General features: G+C 48.8%; 1 protein-coding gene across 1 annotated transcript in view; it reads right to left on the reverse strand.

The window, feature by feature from the left end:
- LOC122551458 (islet cell autoantigen 1-like protein) overlaps positions 1-12,957 on the reverse strand; it is a 139,107-nt gene extending 126,150 nt beyond the window's left edge. The window contains exon 1 of the mRNA XM_043693391.2: positions 12,863-12,957. The gene's annotated coding sequence lies outside the window, so the exon portion shown is untranslated. The remainder of the gene's footprint in view (positions 1-12,862) is intronic.
- Between the last annotated feature and the right edge of the window lie 2,517 nt (positions 12,958-15,474).

Below are 15,474 nucleotides of genomic sequence, written 5' to 3' on the forward strand. Positions count from 1 at the left end.
AGTACCGGGAGTAAACAGTCATACACCTACCCCACCAATTCAGTACCCGGGATTATACAGTCACAGACAAACCCCACCAATTCAGTACCGGGAGTAAACAGTCATACACCTACCCTACCAATTCAGTACCGGGATTATACAGTCACAGACCTGCCCCACAAATTCAGTACCGGGTTATACAGTCACAGACCTGCCCCACAAATTCAGTACCGGGATTATACAGTCACAGACAAACCCCACCAATTCAGTACCGGGAGTAAACAGTCATACACCTACCCCACCAATTCAGTACCGGTATTATACAGTCACAGACCTGCCCCACCAATTCAGTACCAGATTATACAGTCACAGACCTACACCACCAATTCAGCACCGTGATTATACATTCACAGACCTGCCCCACCAATTCAGTACCGGAAGAATGCAATCACAGACCTGCCCCACCATTTCAGTACGGGGAATATACAGTCACAGACCTACCACACCAAATCAGTACCGGGATTATACAGTCACAGACCTACCCCATCAATTCGATACCCGGATTATACAGTCACAGACCACCAATTCAGTACCTGGGTTATACAGTCACAGACCTACCCCACAAATTCAGTACCCGGATTATACAATTACAGACCTAACCCACCGACTCAGTACCGGGATTATACAGTTACAGACCTACCCCACAAATTCAGTACCCGGGTTATACAATCACAGACCTACCCCACAAATTCAGTACCCGGGTTATACAGTCACAGACCTGCCCCCCCAATTCAGTACCGGGATTATACAGTCACTGACCTACCACACCAATTCAGTACCGGGATTATACAGTCACAGACATACCACACAATTCAGTACCCGGGTTATACAGTCACAGACCTACCACACCAATTCAGAACCGGGAATATACAGTCACAGATCTACCCCACCAATTCAGTACGGGAACATACAGTCACAGACCTACCCTACCAATGCAGTACGGGGATTATACAGTCACAGACCTACCCCACCAATTCAGTACCCGGATTATACAGTCACAGACCTACCCCACCAATTCAGTACCGGGATTATACAGTCACAGACCTACCCCAACAATTCTATACCGGGATTATACAGACACAGACCTACCCCAACAATTCTATACCGGGATTATACAGTCACAGACGTACCCCAACAATTCAGTACCCGCGTATACAGTCACAGACCTACCCCACCAATTGAGTACCCGGGTTATACAGTCACAGAACTGCCCCACCAATTCAGTACCCGGGTTATACAGTCACAGACCTGTCCCAACAATTCAGTACCCGAGATGTACAGTCACAGACCTACCACACCAATTCAGTACGGGAACATACAGTCACAGACCTACCCCACCAATGCAGTACCGGGATTATACAGTCACAGACCTACCCCACAAATTCAGTACCCGGGTTATACAGTCACAGAACTACCACACCAATTCAGTACCAGAATTATACAGTCACAGACCTACCCCACCAATTCAGTACCCGGGTTATACAGTCACAGACCAACCACACCAATTCAGTACCGGGTTATACATTCACAGACCTGCCCCACCAATTCAGTACCGGAAGAATACAATCACAGACCTGCCCCACCAATTCAGTACGGGGAATATACAGTCACAGACCTACCACACCAAATCAGTACCGGGATTATACAATCACAGACCTACCCCACCAATTCAGTACCCGGATTATGCAGTCACAGACATACCCCACCAATTCAGTACCAGGGTTATACAGTCACAGACCTACCACACCAATTCAGTACCCGGGTTATACAGTCACAGACCTACCACACCAATTCAGTACCGGGATTATTCAGTCACAGACCTGCCCCACCAATTCAGCACCGGGAGTAAACAGTCATACACCTACCCCACCAATTCAGTACCGGGATTATACAGTCACAGACATTCCCCACCAATTCAGTACCGGGGATATACAGTCACAGACCTACGCCACCAATTCAGTACAGGGATTATACAGTCATAGACCTGCCCCATCAATTCAGGACTGGGATTATACAGTCACAGACCTGCCCCACCAATTCAGTAACGGATTATACAGTCACAGACCTGCCCCACAAATTCAGTACCGGGATTATACAGTCACAGACAAACCCCACCAATTCAGTACCGGGAGTAAACAGTCATACACCTACCCCACCAATTCAGTACCGGGATTATACAGTCACAGACAAATCGCACCAAATCAGTACCGGGTTATACAGTCACAGACAAACCCCACCAATTCAGTACCGGGAGTAAACAGTCATACACCTACCCCACCAATTCAGTACCGGGATTATACAGTCACAGACCTGCCCCACCAATTCAGTACCAGATTATACAGTCACAGACCTACACCACCAATTCAGCACCGTGATTATACATTCACAGACCTGCCCCACCAATTCAGTACCGGAAGAATGCAATCACAGACCTGCCCCACCATTTCAGTACGGGGAATATACAGTCACAGACCTACCACATCAAATCAGTACCGGGATTATACAGTCACAGACCTACCCCACAAATTCAGTACCCGGATTATACAGTTACAGACCTACCCCACCGACTCAGTACCGGGAACATACAGTCACAGACCTACCCAACCAATGCAGTACGGGGATTATACAGTCACAGACCTACCCCACCAATTCAGTACCGAGATTATACAGTCACAGACCTACCCCACCAATTCAGTACCGGGATTATACAGTCACAGACCTACCCCAGCAATTCAGTACCGGGATTATACAGTCACAGACGTACCCCAACAATTCAGAACCGGGATTATACAGTCACAGACCTACCCCACCAATTGGATACCGGGATTATACAGTCACAGACCTGCCCCACAAATTCAGTACCAGGTTATACAGTCACAGACCGACCCCACCAATTCAGAACCGGGATTATACAGTCACAGACCGACCCCACCAATTCAGTACCGGGATTATACAGTCACAGACCGGACCCACCAATTCAGTACCCGGGATTATACAGTCACAGACCTGTACCATCAATTCAGTACCCGGGTTATACAGTTACAGACCTACCCTACCAATTCAGTACCGGGTTATATCGTCACTGACCTACCCCACCAATTCAGTACCGGGATTATACAATCACTGACCTGACCTACCAATTCAGTACCGGGAGTATACACTCACAGACCTATCCCACCAATTCAGTACCGGGATTATACAATCACAGACCTGACCTACCAATTCAGTACCGGGATTATACAGTCAGAGACCTGCCTCACCAATTCAGTACCGGGTTATACAGTCACAGACATGCCCCACCAATTCAGTACCGGGATTATACAATCACAGACCTGACCCACCAATTCAGTACCGGGATTATACAATCACAGACCTGTCCCACCAATTCAGTACCCGGGTTATACAGTCACAGACCTGCCCCACCATTTCAGAACCGGAAGAATACAATCACAGACCTGCCCCACCAATTCAGTACGGGGAATATACAATCACAGACCTGTCCCACCAATTCAGTACCCGGGTTATACAGTCACAGACCTGCCCCACCATTTCAGTACCGGGATTATACAGTCACAGACCTACCCCACAAATTCAGTACCCGGGTTATACAATCACAGACATACCCCAGCAATTCAGTACCCGGGTTATACAGTCACAGACCTGCCCCACCAATTCAGTACCGGGATTATACAGTCACAGACCTACCCCACCAATTCAGTACCCGGGTTATACAGTCACAGACCTACCCCACCAATTCAGTACCGGGATTATACAGTCACAGACCTACCACACCAATTCAGTACCGGGATTATACAGTCACAGACCTACCCCACCAATTCAGAACCGGGATTATACAGTCACAGACCTACCCCACCAATTCGATACCGGGATTATACAGACACAGAACTACCCCAACAATTCAGTAACCGCGTTATACAGTCACAGACCAACCACACAATTCAGTACCCGGGTTATACAGTCACAGACCTACCACACCAATTCAGTACCGGAATTATACAGTCACAGACCTACCCCACTAATTCAGTACCCGGGTTATACAGTCACAGAACTACCACACCAATTCAGTACCAGAATTATACAGTCACAGACCAACCCCACCAATTCAGTACCGGGATTATACAGTCACAGACCTACCCCACCAATTCAGTACCCTGGACATACAGTCACAGACCTACCCCACCAATTCAGTACCGGGGATTTACAGTCACAGACCAACCTCACCAATTCAGTACCGGGATTATACAGTCACAGACCTACCCCACCAATTCAGTACCAGGATTATACAGTCACAGACCTACCCACCAATTCAGTACCGGGATTATACAGTCACAGACCAACCACACCAATTCAGTACCGGGTTATACAGTCACAGACCTGACCCACCAATTCAGTACCGGTATTATCCAGTCACAGACCTACCCCACCAATTCAGTACCGGGTTATACATTCACAGACCTGCCCCACCAATTCAGTACCGGAAGAATGCAATCACAGACCTGCCCCACCATTTCAGTACGGGGAATATACAGTCACAGACCTACCACATCAAATCAGTACCGGGATTATACAGTCACAGACCTACCCCACAAATTCAGTACCCGGATTATACAGTTACAGACCTACCCCACCGACTCAGTACCGGGATTATACAGTTACAGACCTACCCCACCAATTCAGTACCGGGATTATACAGTCACAGACCTGCCCCACAAATTCAGTACTGGGTTATACAGTCACAGACTGACCCGACGAATTCAGTACCGGGATTATACAATCACAGACCTGACCCACCAATTCAGTACCGGGATTATACAGTCACAGACTGACCCGACGAATTCAGTACCGGGATTATACAATCACAGACCTGTACCATCAATTCAGTACCCGGGTTATACAGTTACAGACCTACCCTACCAATTCAGTACAGGGTTATACAGTCACAGACCTACCCCACCAATTCAGTACCGGGATTATACAGTCACAGACCTACCCCACCAATTCAGTACCAGGATTATACAGTCACAGACCTACCCACCAATTCAGTACCGGGATTATACAGTCACAGACCAATCACACCAATTCAGTACCGGGTTATACAGTCACAGACCTGACCCACCAATTCAGTACCGGTATTATCCAGTCACAGACCTACCCCACCAATTCAGTACCGGGTTATACATTCACAGACCTGCCCCACCAATTCAGTACCGGAAGAATGCAATCACAGACCTGCCCCACCATTTCAGTACGGGGAATATACAGTCACAGACCTACCACATCAAATCAGTACCGGGATTATACAGTCACAGACCTACCCCACAAATTCAGTACCCGGATTATACAGTTACAGACCTACCCCACCGACTCAGTACCGGGATTATACAGTTACAGACCTACCCCACCAATTCAGTACCGGGATTATACAGTCACAGACCTGCCCCACAAATTCAGTACTGGGTTATACAGTCACAGACTGACCCGACGAATTCAGTACCGGGATTATACAATCACAGACCTGACCCACCAATTCAGTACCGGGATTATACAGTCACAGACTGACCCGACGAATTCAGTACCGGGATTATACAATCACAGACCTGTACCATCAATTCAGTACCCGGGTTATACAGTTACAGACCTACCCTACCAATTCAGTACAGGGTTATACAGTCACAGACCTACCCCACCAATTCAGTACCAGGATTATACAATCACAGACCTGACCTACCAATTCAGTACCGGGATTATACACTCACAGACCTATCCCACCAATTCAGTACCGGGATTATACAATCTCAGACCTGACCTACCAATTCAGTACCGGGAGTATACAGTCAGAGACCTGTACCATCAATTCAGTACCGGGTTATACAGTCACAGACCTGCCCCACCATTTCAGTACCGGGAATATACAGTCACTGACCTACCACACCAATTCAGTACCGGGATTATACAGTCACAGACCTACCACACAATTCAGTGTCGGGATTATACAGTCACAGACCTACCACACCAATTCAGTACCGGGATTATACAGTCACAGACCTGCCCCACCAATTCAGTACCCGGATTATACAGTCACAGACCTACCCCACCAATTCAGTACCGGGATTATACAGTCACAGACCTACCCCAACAATTCAGTACCCGCGTATACAGTCACAGACCTACCCCACCAATTCAGTACCCGTGTTATATAGTCACAGACCTGCCCCACCAATTCAGTACCCGGGTTATACAGTCACAGACCTGTCCCAACAATTCAGTACCCAAGATGTACAGTCACAGACCTACCCCACCAATTCAGAACCGGGAATATACAGTCACAGATCTACCCCACCAATTCAGTAGCCGGATTATACAGTTACAGACCTACCCCACCAACTCAGTACCGGGATTATACAGTCACAGACCTACCCCACCAATTCAGTACCGAGATTATACAGTCACAGACCTGCCCCACCAATTCAGTACCGGGATTATACAGTCACAGACCTGCCCCACAAATTCAGTACCGGGATTATACAGTCACAGACCTACCCCAACAATTCAGTACCCGCGTATACAGTCACAGACCTACCCCACCAATTGAGTACCCGGGCTATACAGTCACAGACCTGTCCCAACAATTCAGTACCCGAGATGTACAGTCACAAACCTACCCCACCAATTCAGAACCGGGAATATACAGTCACAGATCTAACCCACCAATTCAGTACGGGAACATACAGTCACAGAACTATCACACCAATTCAGTACCAGAATTATACAGTCACAGACCTACCCCACCAATTCAGTACCCGGGTTATACAGTCACAGACCAACCACACCAATTCAGTACCCTGGACATACAGTCACAGACCTACCCCACCAATTCAGTACCGGGTTATACAGTCACAGACCTGTCCCAACAATTCAGTACCAGAAGAATACAATCACAGACCTGCCCCACCAATCCAGTACGGGGAATATACAGTCACAGACCTACCACACCAAATCAGTACCGGGATTATACAAACACAGACCTACCCCACCAATTCAGTACCCGGATTATGCAGTCACAGACATACCCCACCAATTCAGTACCAGGGTTATACAGTCACAGACCTACCACACCAATTCAGTACCAGGGTTATACAGTCACAGACCTACCACACCAATTCAGTACCCGGGTTATACAGTCACAGACCTACCACACCAATTCAGTACCGGGATTATTCAGTCACAGACCTGCCCCACCAATTCAGCACCGGGAGTAAACTGTCATACACCTACCCCACCAATTCAGTACGGGATTATACAGTCACAGACATTCCCCACCAATTCAGTACCGGGGATATACAGTCACAGACCTACGCCACCAATTCAGTACAGGGATTATACAGTCACAGACCTGCCCCATCAATTCAGGACTGGGATTATACAGTCACAGACCTGCCCCACAAATTCAGTAACGGATTATACAGTCACAGACCTACACCACCAATTCAGTACCGGGATTATACAATCACAGACAAACCCCACCAATTCAGTACCGGGAGTAAACAGTCATACAGCTACCCCACCAATTCAGTACCGGGATTATACAGTCACAGACAAATCGCACCAATTCAGTACCGGGAGTAAACATTCATACACCTACCCCACCAATTCAGTACCGGGATTATACAGTCACAGACCTGCCCCATCAATTCAGGACTGGGATTATACAGTCACAGACCTGCCCCACCAATTCAGTACCGGGATTATACAGTCACAGACCTACACCACCAATTCAGTACCGGGTTATACAGTCACAGACAAACCCCACCAATTCAGTACCGGGAGTAAACAGTCATACACCTACCCCACCAATTCAGTACCGGGATTATACAGTCACAGACCTACACCACCAATTCAGCACCGTGATTATACAGTCACAAACCTTCCCCACCAATTCAGTACCGGGGATATACAGTCACAGACCTACGCCACCAATTCAGTACAGGGATTATACAGTCACAGACCTGCCCCACCAATTCAGTACCGGGATTATACAGTCAGGACCTGCCCCACCAATTCAGTACCGGGATTATACAGTCACAGACCTGCCCCACCAATTCAGTACCGGGATTATACAGTCAGGACCTGCCCCACCAATTCAGTACCGGGATTATACAGTCACAGACCTGCCCCACCAATTCAGTACTGGATTATACAGTCACAGACCTACCCACTAATTCAGTACCGGGTTATGCAGTCACAGACCTACCACACCAATTCAGTTTGGGATTAAACAGTCATAGACCTACCCCACCAATTCAGTACCAGGATTATACAGTCACAGACCTACCCAACCAATGCAGGACCCGCGTTACACAGTCACAGACCTACCCCACCAATTCAGTACCGGGTTATGCAGTCACAGACCTACCACACCAATTCAGTACCCGGGATATACAGTCACAGACCTATCACACCAATTCAGTACCCGGGTTATACAGTCACAGACCTACCACACCATTTCAGTACACTGGTTATGCAGTCACAGACATACCCCACCAATTCAGTACCAGGGTTATATAGTCACAGACCTACCACACCAATTCAGTACCCGGGTAATACAGTCACAGACCTACCACACCAATTCAGTACCCGGGATATACAGTCACAGACCTACCCACCAATTCAGTACCGGGAAGATACAGTCACAGACCTACCCCACCAATTCAGTAGCGGGATTATACAGTCACAGACATACCCCACCAATTCAGTACCCGGGTTATACAGTCACAGACCTACCCCACCAATTCAGTACTGGGATTATACAGTCACAGACCTACCACACCAATTCAGTACCCAGGTTATACAGTCACAGACCTACCTACCAATTCAGTAGCCAGGTTATACAGTCACAGACCTACCTACCAATTCAGTAGCCAGGTTATACAGTCACAGACCTACCCCACCAATTCAGTACCGGGGATATACAGTCATAGACCAACCCCACCAATTCAGTACCGGGTTTATACAGTCACGGACTTACCCCACTAATTCAGTACCGGGATTATACAGTCACAGACCTACCCCACCAATTCAGTACCGGGATTATACAGTCACAGACCTACACCACCAATTAGTACCGGGGATATACAGTCACAGACCTACACCACCAATTACGTACCCGGGTTATACAGTCACAGACCTTTCCCACCAATTCAGTACCGGGATTATACAGTCACAAACCTGCCACACCAATTCAGTACCGGGATTATACAGTCACAAACCTGCCACACCAATTCAGTACCGGGATTATACAGTCACAGACCTACCCACCAATTCAGTACCGGAATTATACAGTCACAGACCTACCCCACCAATTCAATACCGGGATTTTACAGTCACAGACCTGCCCCAACACTTCAGTACGGGGAATATACAGTCACAAACCTACCACACCAAATCAGTACCGGGATTATACAGTCACAGACCTACCCCACCAATTCAGTACCGGGATTATTCAGTCACAGACCTGCCCCACCAATTCAGCACCGGGAGTAAACTGTCATACACCTACCCCACCAATTCAGTACGGGATTATACAGTCACAGACATTCCCCACCAATTCAGTAACGGATTATACAGTCACAGACCTACACCACCAATTCAGTACCGGGATTATACAATCACAGACAAACCCCAACAATTCAGTACCGGGAGTAAACAGTCATACACCTACCCCACCAATTCAGTACCGGGATTATACAGTCACAGACCTGCCCCACCAATTCAGTACCAGATTATACAGTCACAGACCTACACCACCAATTCAGTACCGGGGATATACAGTCACAGACCTACGCCACCAATTCAGTACAGGGATTATACAGTCACAGACCTGCCCCACCAATTCAGTACCGGGATTATACAGTCACAGACCTACCCCACCAATTCAGTACCCGGGTTATACAGTCACAGACCTACCACACCAATTCAGTACCGGGAGTAAACTGTCATACACCTACCCCACCAATTCAGTACGGGATTATACAGTCACAGACATTCCCCACCAATTCAGTACCGGGATTATACAGTCACAGACCTGCCCCACCAATTCAGTACGGGATTATACAGTCACAGACATTCCCCACCAATTCAGTACCGGGATTATACAGTCACAGACCTGCCCCACCAATTCAGTACCGGGATTATACAGTCAGGACCTGCCCCACCAATTCAGTACCGGGATTATACAGTCACAGACCTGCCCCACCAATTCAGTACTGGATTATACAGTCACAGACCTACCCACTAATTCAGTACCGGGTTATGCAGTCACAGACCTACCACACCAATTCAGTTTGGGATTAAACAGTCATAGACCTACCCCACCAATTCAGTACCAGGATTATACAGTCACAGACCTACCCAACCAATGCAGGACCCGCGTTACACAGTCACAGACCTACCCCACCAATTCAGTACCGGGTTATGCAGTCACAGACCTACCACACCAATTCAGTACCCGGGTTATACAGTCACAGACCTACCACACCATTTCAGTACACTGGTTATGCAGTCACAGACATACCCCACCAATTCAGTACCAGGGTTATATAGTCACAGACCTACCACACCAATTCAGTACCCGGGTAATACAGTCACAGACCTACCACACCAATTCAGTACCCGGGATATACAGTCACAGACCTACCTCACCAATTCAGTACCGGGAATATACAGTCACAGACCTACCCCACCAATTCAATACCCTCGTTATACAGTCACAGACCTACCCCGCCAATGCAGTACCCACGTTATACAGTCACAGACTTACCCCACCAATTCAGTACTGGGATTATACAGTCACAGACCTACCACACCAATTCAGTACCCGGGTTATACAGTCACAGACCTGCCCCACCAATTCAGTACCGGGATTATACAATCACAGACCTGTCCCACCAATTCAGTACCGGGATTACACAGTCACAGACCTACCCCCCAAATTCAGTACCGGGTTATACAGTCACAGACCTGCCCCACCATTTCAGTACCGGGATTACACAGTCACAGACCTACCCCCCAAATTCAGTACCGGGTTATACAGTCACAGACCTACCACACCAATTCAGTCCGGGAACATACAGTCACAGACCTACCCCACCAATGCAGTACCGGGAGTATACAGTCACAGACCAACCACACCAATTCAGTACCGGGATTATACAGTCACAGACCTGCCCCACCAATTCAGTACCGGGATTATACAGTCACAGACCTGCCCCACCAATTCAGTACCGGGTTTATACAGTCACGGACTTACCCCACTAATTCAGTACCGGGATTATACAGTCACAGACCTACCCCACCAATTCAGTACCGGGATTATACAGTCACAGACCTACACCACCAATTAGTACCGGGGATATACAGTCACAGACCTACCCCTCCAATTACGTACCCGGGTTATACAGTCACAGACCTTTCCCACCAATTCAGTACCGGGATTATACAGTCACAAACCTGCCACACCAATTCAGTACAGGGATTATACAGTCACAGACCTACCCACCAATTCAGTACCGGACTTATACAGTCACAGACCTACCCCACCAATTCAATACCGGGATTTTACAGTCACAGACCTGCCCCAACACTTCACTACGGGGAATATACAGTCACAAACCTACCACACCAAATCAGTACCGGGATTATACAGTCACAGACCTACCCCACCAATTCAGTACCGGGATTATTCAGTCACAGACCTGCCCCACCAATTCAGCACCGGGAGTAAACTGTCATACACCTACCCCACCAATTCAGTAACGGATTATACAGTCACAGACCTACCCCACCAATTCAGTACCGGGATTATACAGTCACAGACCTGCCCCACCAATTCAGTACCAGATTATACAGTCACAGACCTACACCACCAATTCAGTACCGGGGATATACAGTCACAGACCTACGCCACCAATTCAGTACAGGGATTATACAGTCACAGACCTGCCCCACCAATTCAGTACCGGGATTATACAGTCACAGACCTACCCCACCAATTCAGTACCCGGGTTATACAGTCACAGACCTACCACACCAATTCAGTACCGGGATTATTCAGTCACAGACCTGCCCCACCAATTCAGCACCGGGGATATACAGTCACAGACCTGCCCCACCAATTCAGTACCGGGATTATACAGTCAGGACCTGCCCCACCAATTCAGTACCCGGGTTATACAGTCACAGACCTGCCCCACCAATTCAGTACCGGGATTATACAGTCAGGACCTGCCCCACCAATTCAGTACCAGGTTATACAGTCACAGACCTACCCCACCAACTCAGTACCGGGATTATACAGTCACAGACCTGCCCCACCAATTCAGTACCGGGATTATACAGTCACAGACCTGCCCCACCAATTCAGTACTGGATTATACAGTCACAGACCTACCCAACCAATTCAGTACCGGGATTATACAGTCACAGACCTGCCCCACCAATTCAGTACTGGATTATACAGTCACAGACCTGCCCCACCAATTCAGTACTGGATTATACAGTCACAGACCTACCCAACCAATTCAGTACCGGGATATACAGTCACAGACATACCCCATCAATTCAGTACCCGGGATTATACAGTCACAGACCATCCCCCTCCTTCTCTGGGTGAACATATCCCTGGCCCAGGCTGCCCTCCTCCTGCAGCCGCCCAGACCGTGATCCTTTACCGGCTCTGGGTGACCCTGGGAGGAAGGGGATGGAGGGTCCAGGCCCGGACTGACCGATGTCGCCCTCGGTCTCTCACCTCAGCTCATTCCGGTGAGATCCGCCTCGGGACAGGCCGGATCTGGACTGGCGGACATTCCCTCCCGAGCGCTGGGGAATGGCTAGAACTGAGTCCTCCAGACCGCGGGGAGGCGCTGACATGGCTGAACTGAGTCCTCCAGACCGCGGGGAGGCGCTGACGTGGCTGAACTGAGTCCTCCAGACCGCGGCGAGGCGCTGCCGTGTCTGAACTGAGTCCTCCAGACCGCGGGGAGGCGCTGCCGTGGTTGAACTGAGTCCTCCAGACCGCGGCGAGGCGCTGCCGTGGCTGAACTGAGTCCTCCAGACCGCAGGGAGGCGCTGCCCTGGCTGAACTGAGACCTCCAGACCGCGGCGAGGCGCTGCCGTGTCTGAACTGAGTCCTCCAGACCGCGGGGAGGCGCTGCCGTGGTTGAACTGAGTCCTCCAGACCGCGGCGAGGCGCTGCCGTGGCTGAACTGAGTCCTCCAGACCGCAGGGAGGCGCTGCCCTGGCTGAACTGAGACCTCCAGACCGCGGCGAGGCGCTGCCGTCTCTGAACTGAGTCCTCCAGACCGCGGGGAGGCGCTGACGTGGGTGAACTGAGACCTCCAGACCGCGGCGAGGCGCTGCCTGTCGGAACTTAGTCCTCCAGATCGTGCGGAGGCGCTGCCGTGGCTGAACTGAGTCCTCCTTTCCGGGGGGAGACTCTGCCGTGGGTGTAGCGAGACCTCCAGACCGTGCGGAGGCGCAGCCGTGGCTGAGCGAGTCCTCCTCCCGGTCAAGGGGCTGCCGTGGTTAGAACGAGTCTTCCAACTCGCGCGGTGACGCCGTCAGGAGCAGGGGTGCATCCTGCAGACCACGTGAACGCGTGTCTGTGCGTTGAATGAGGCCTCCACACCATGGAGCGGCGCTGAGGTTGGAGGAGTAAGTCCTCCAAGACCGCGTGTGGGCGCTGCTGTGTGAACTATGTCCTCTCGACAGTGGGAAAGCGGGGCTGTGTGTGTGGTGAGGTCCACCACATGATAAAGTGGAGGATATCTCATGGAAGGGGGAGTCGGCCAGATCGCTGCGATCGTGTTCTGACAGCACACTCTCAACCCTGATCTCCACCATCTGCAGGCCTCACTGTCCCCTAGATCGCTGGGAGGCCCTGCTTTGCTCGGAGTGGGTCTTCCAGAGCGCGGGGCAGCGCTGCTGTGTGGAGCCAGTCCTCCAGACCGCGCGGTGGCGCTGTAGGGAGGACCAACGAGTCCTTCAGATGGCGTGGCAGCTCTGCTGGAATATAGGGGTAACCCTCCAGACCACGGGAGGGCGCCTCTATGCAAAGATTGCCCTCTACCCCCATCATTGCCTTCAATATCCCTTGGGAGCCCTGCTGTACGTGGAGTGTGTCTTCCAGACCGCGGGGCGTCGCTGTTGTATAAAAGTCGAACAATTTCAGCAATTTTCAAGATTGATACTTGGGAAAGAGTGAATTTGCTGATTTAATGTTGTGGAATATGAAATGTTCTATTTTTGCTGCACAGTTATATTTCCTCCAGTTAATGATGCGTTTGGGTCATATTGTTGGAAGCCAAGTTTGTTTATAGATAACTGTGAGAGTCTGCTTTAGTATTGCACCCTGAGGCCAGGCTATTTATTATTTTGAAGTTAGCCTTAAGCTGTTTGTTGTAATAAGTTATTATGGACATTGCTACAATACCAATAGCCCACTCCAAAAGCTAGTACTTCCAAATAAACCTGCTGGACTATAATCTGGTAGAATCATAGAATCCCTACAAGGTGGAAACAGGCCATTTGGCCCAACAAGTTCATGCCGACCCTCTGAAGAGTAACCCATCCAGATCCTTTCCCCTACTCCTTCTCGACATTTCTCCTGACTAATACAGCTATCCTATGCATCCCTGAACACTATGGGCAAATTATTAAATATTAAATATTTAATATTAAATATTAAACATGTTTTTAATATCATTGTGATTTTTCTCCTGAATTGAACAGCTCAATGAGCAAAAAAATTAATCTTTCTTTTGTGAAGGCTCCAGGATGATCTAGAGAGTTGGCAATTGTTGTTATGATCCCAGCTGATGGTAACACTGGACAAGTCAGATATCAAAGTGAGGCCTGGCTTGATAGATTATGGTAGTAACAGCTCATTTATTTCTCAACATGGTTCCTTAAACTGGTCTTTCATAGCCTTCTGCTTCTGAGCTGACATGAAGCCACTAATGATTTCTTTTCTTCTTTCTGGCCCATTTTGGAGACTGCTAAACTACATTTTACAGACCCTTCATCTCAGTGATCTGCCTCACTCTGAAATAAATCTGCACACACACCCCTTCTGAACGATTCTCTCTTTCTACAAGAACTGGTCTCAGTCTCTGCCTCCTGGTGTACAGAACACCTTATTGCTACATCACAGCCTGATTTTTAAAAAAAACATTTTTCCAACTTATGTTTCTAAGGCATGGAATTATTTTCTTCAGGGATTTTACAAACCTTGTTCAAATGCAACTAAGTAAAATTTCCAGACATCCTAACCCACTGAAAACTGAGGATCAGTAAAGGACTACATACCTGAAAATGTTAACCCTGTTCTTCCTGTACAGAGAAAGTAAGATCCAGTGGGTT

Source organism: Chiloscyllium plagiosum, unplaced genomic scaffold (genome assembly GCF_037043375.1).
Source record: "Chiloscyllium plagiosum isolate Xiang-an unplaced genomic scaffold, Cpla_swu_hap1 HiC_scaffold_7, whole genome shotgun sequence".
NCBI lineage: Eukaryota > Metazoa > Chordata > Chondrichthyes > Orectolobiformes > Hemiscylliidae > Chiloscyllium > Chiloscyllium plagiosum.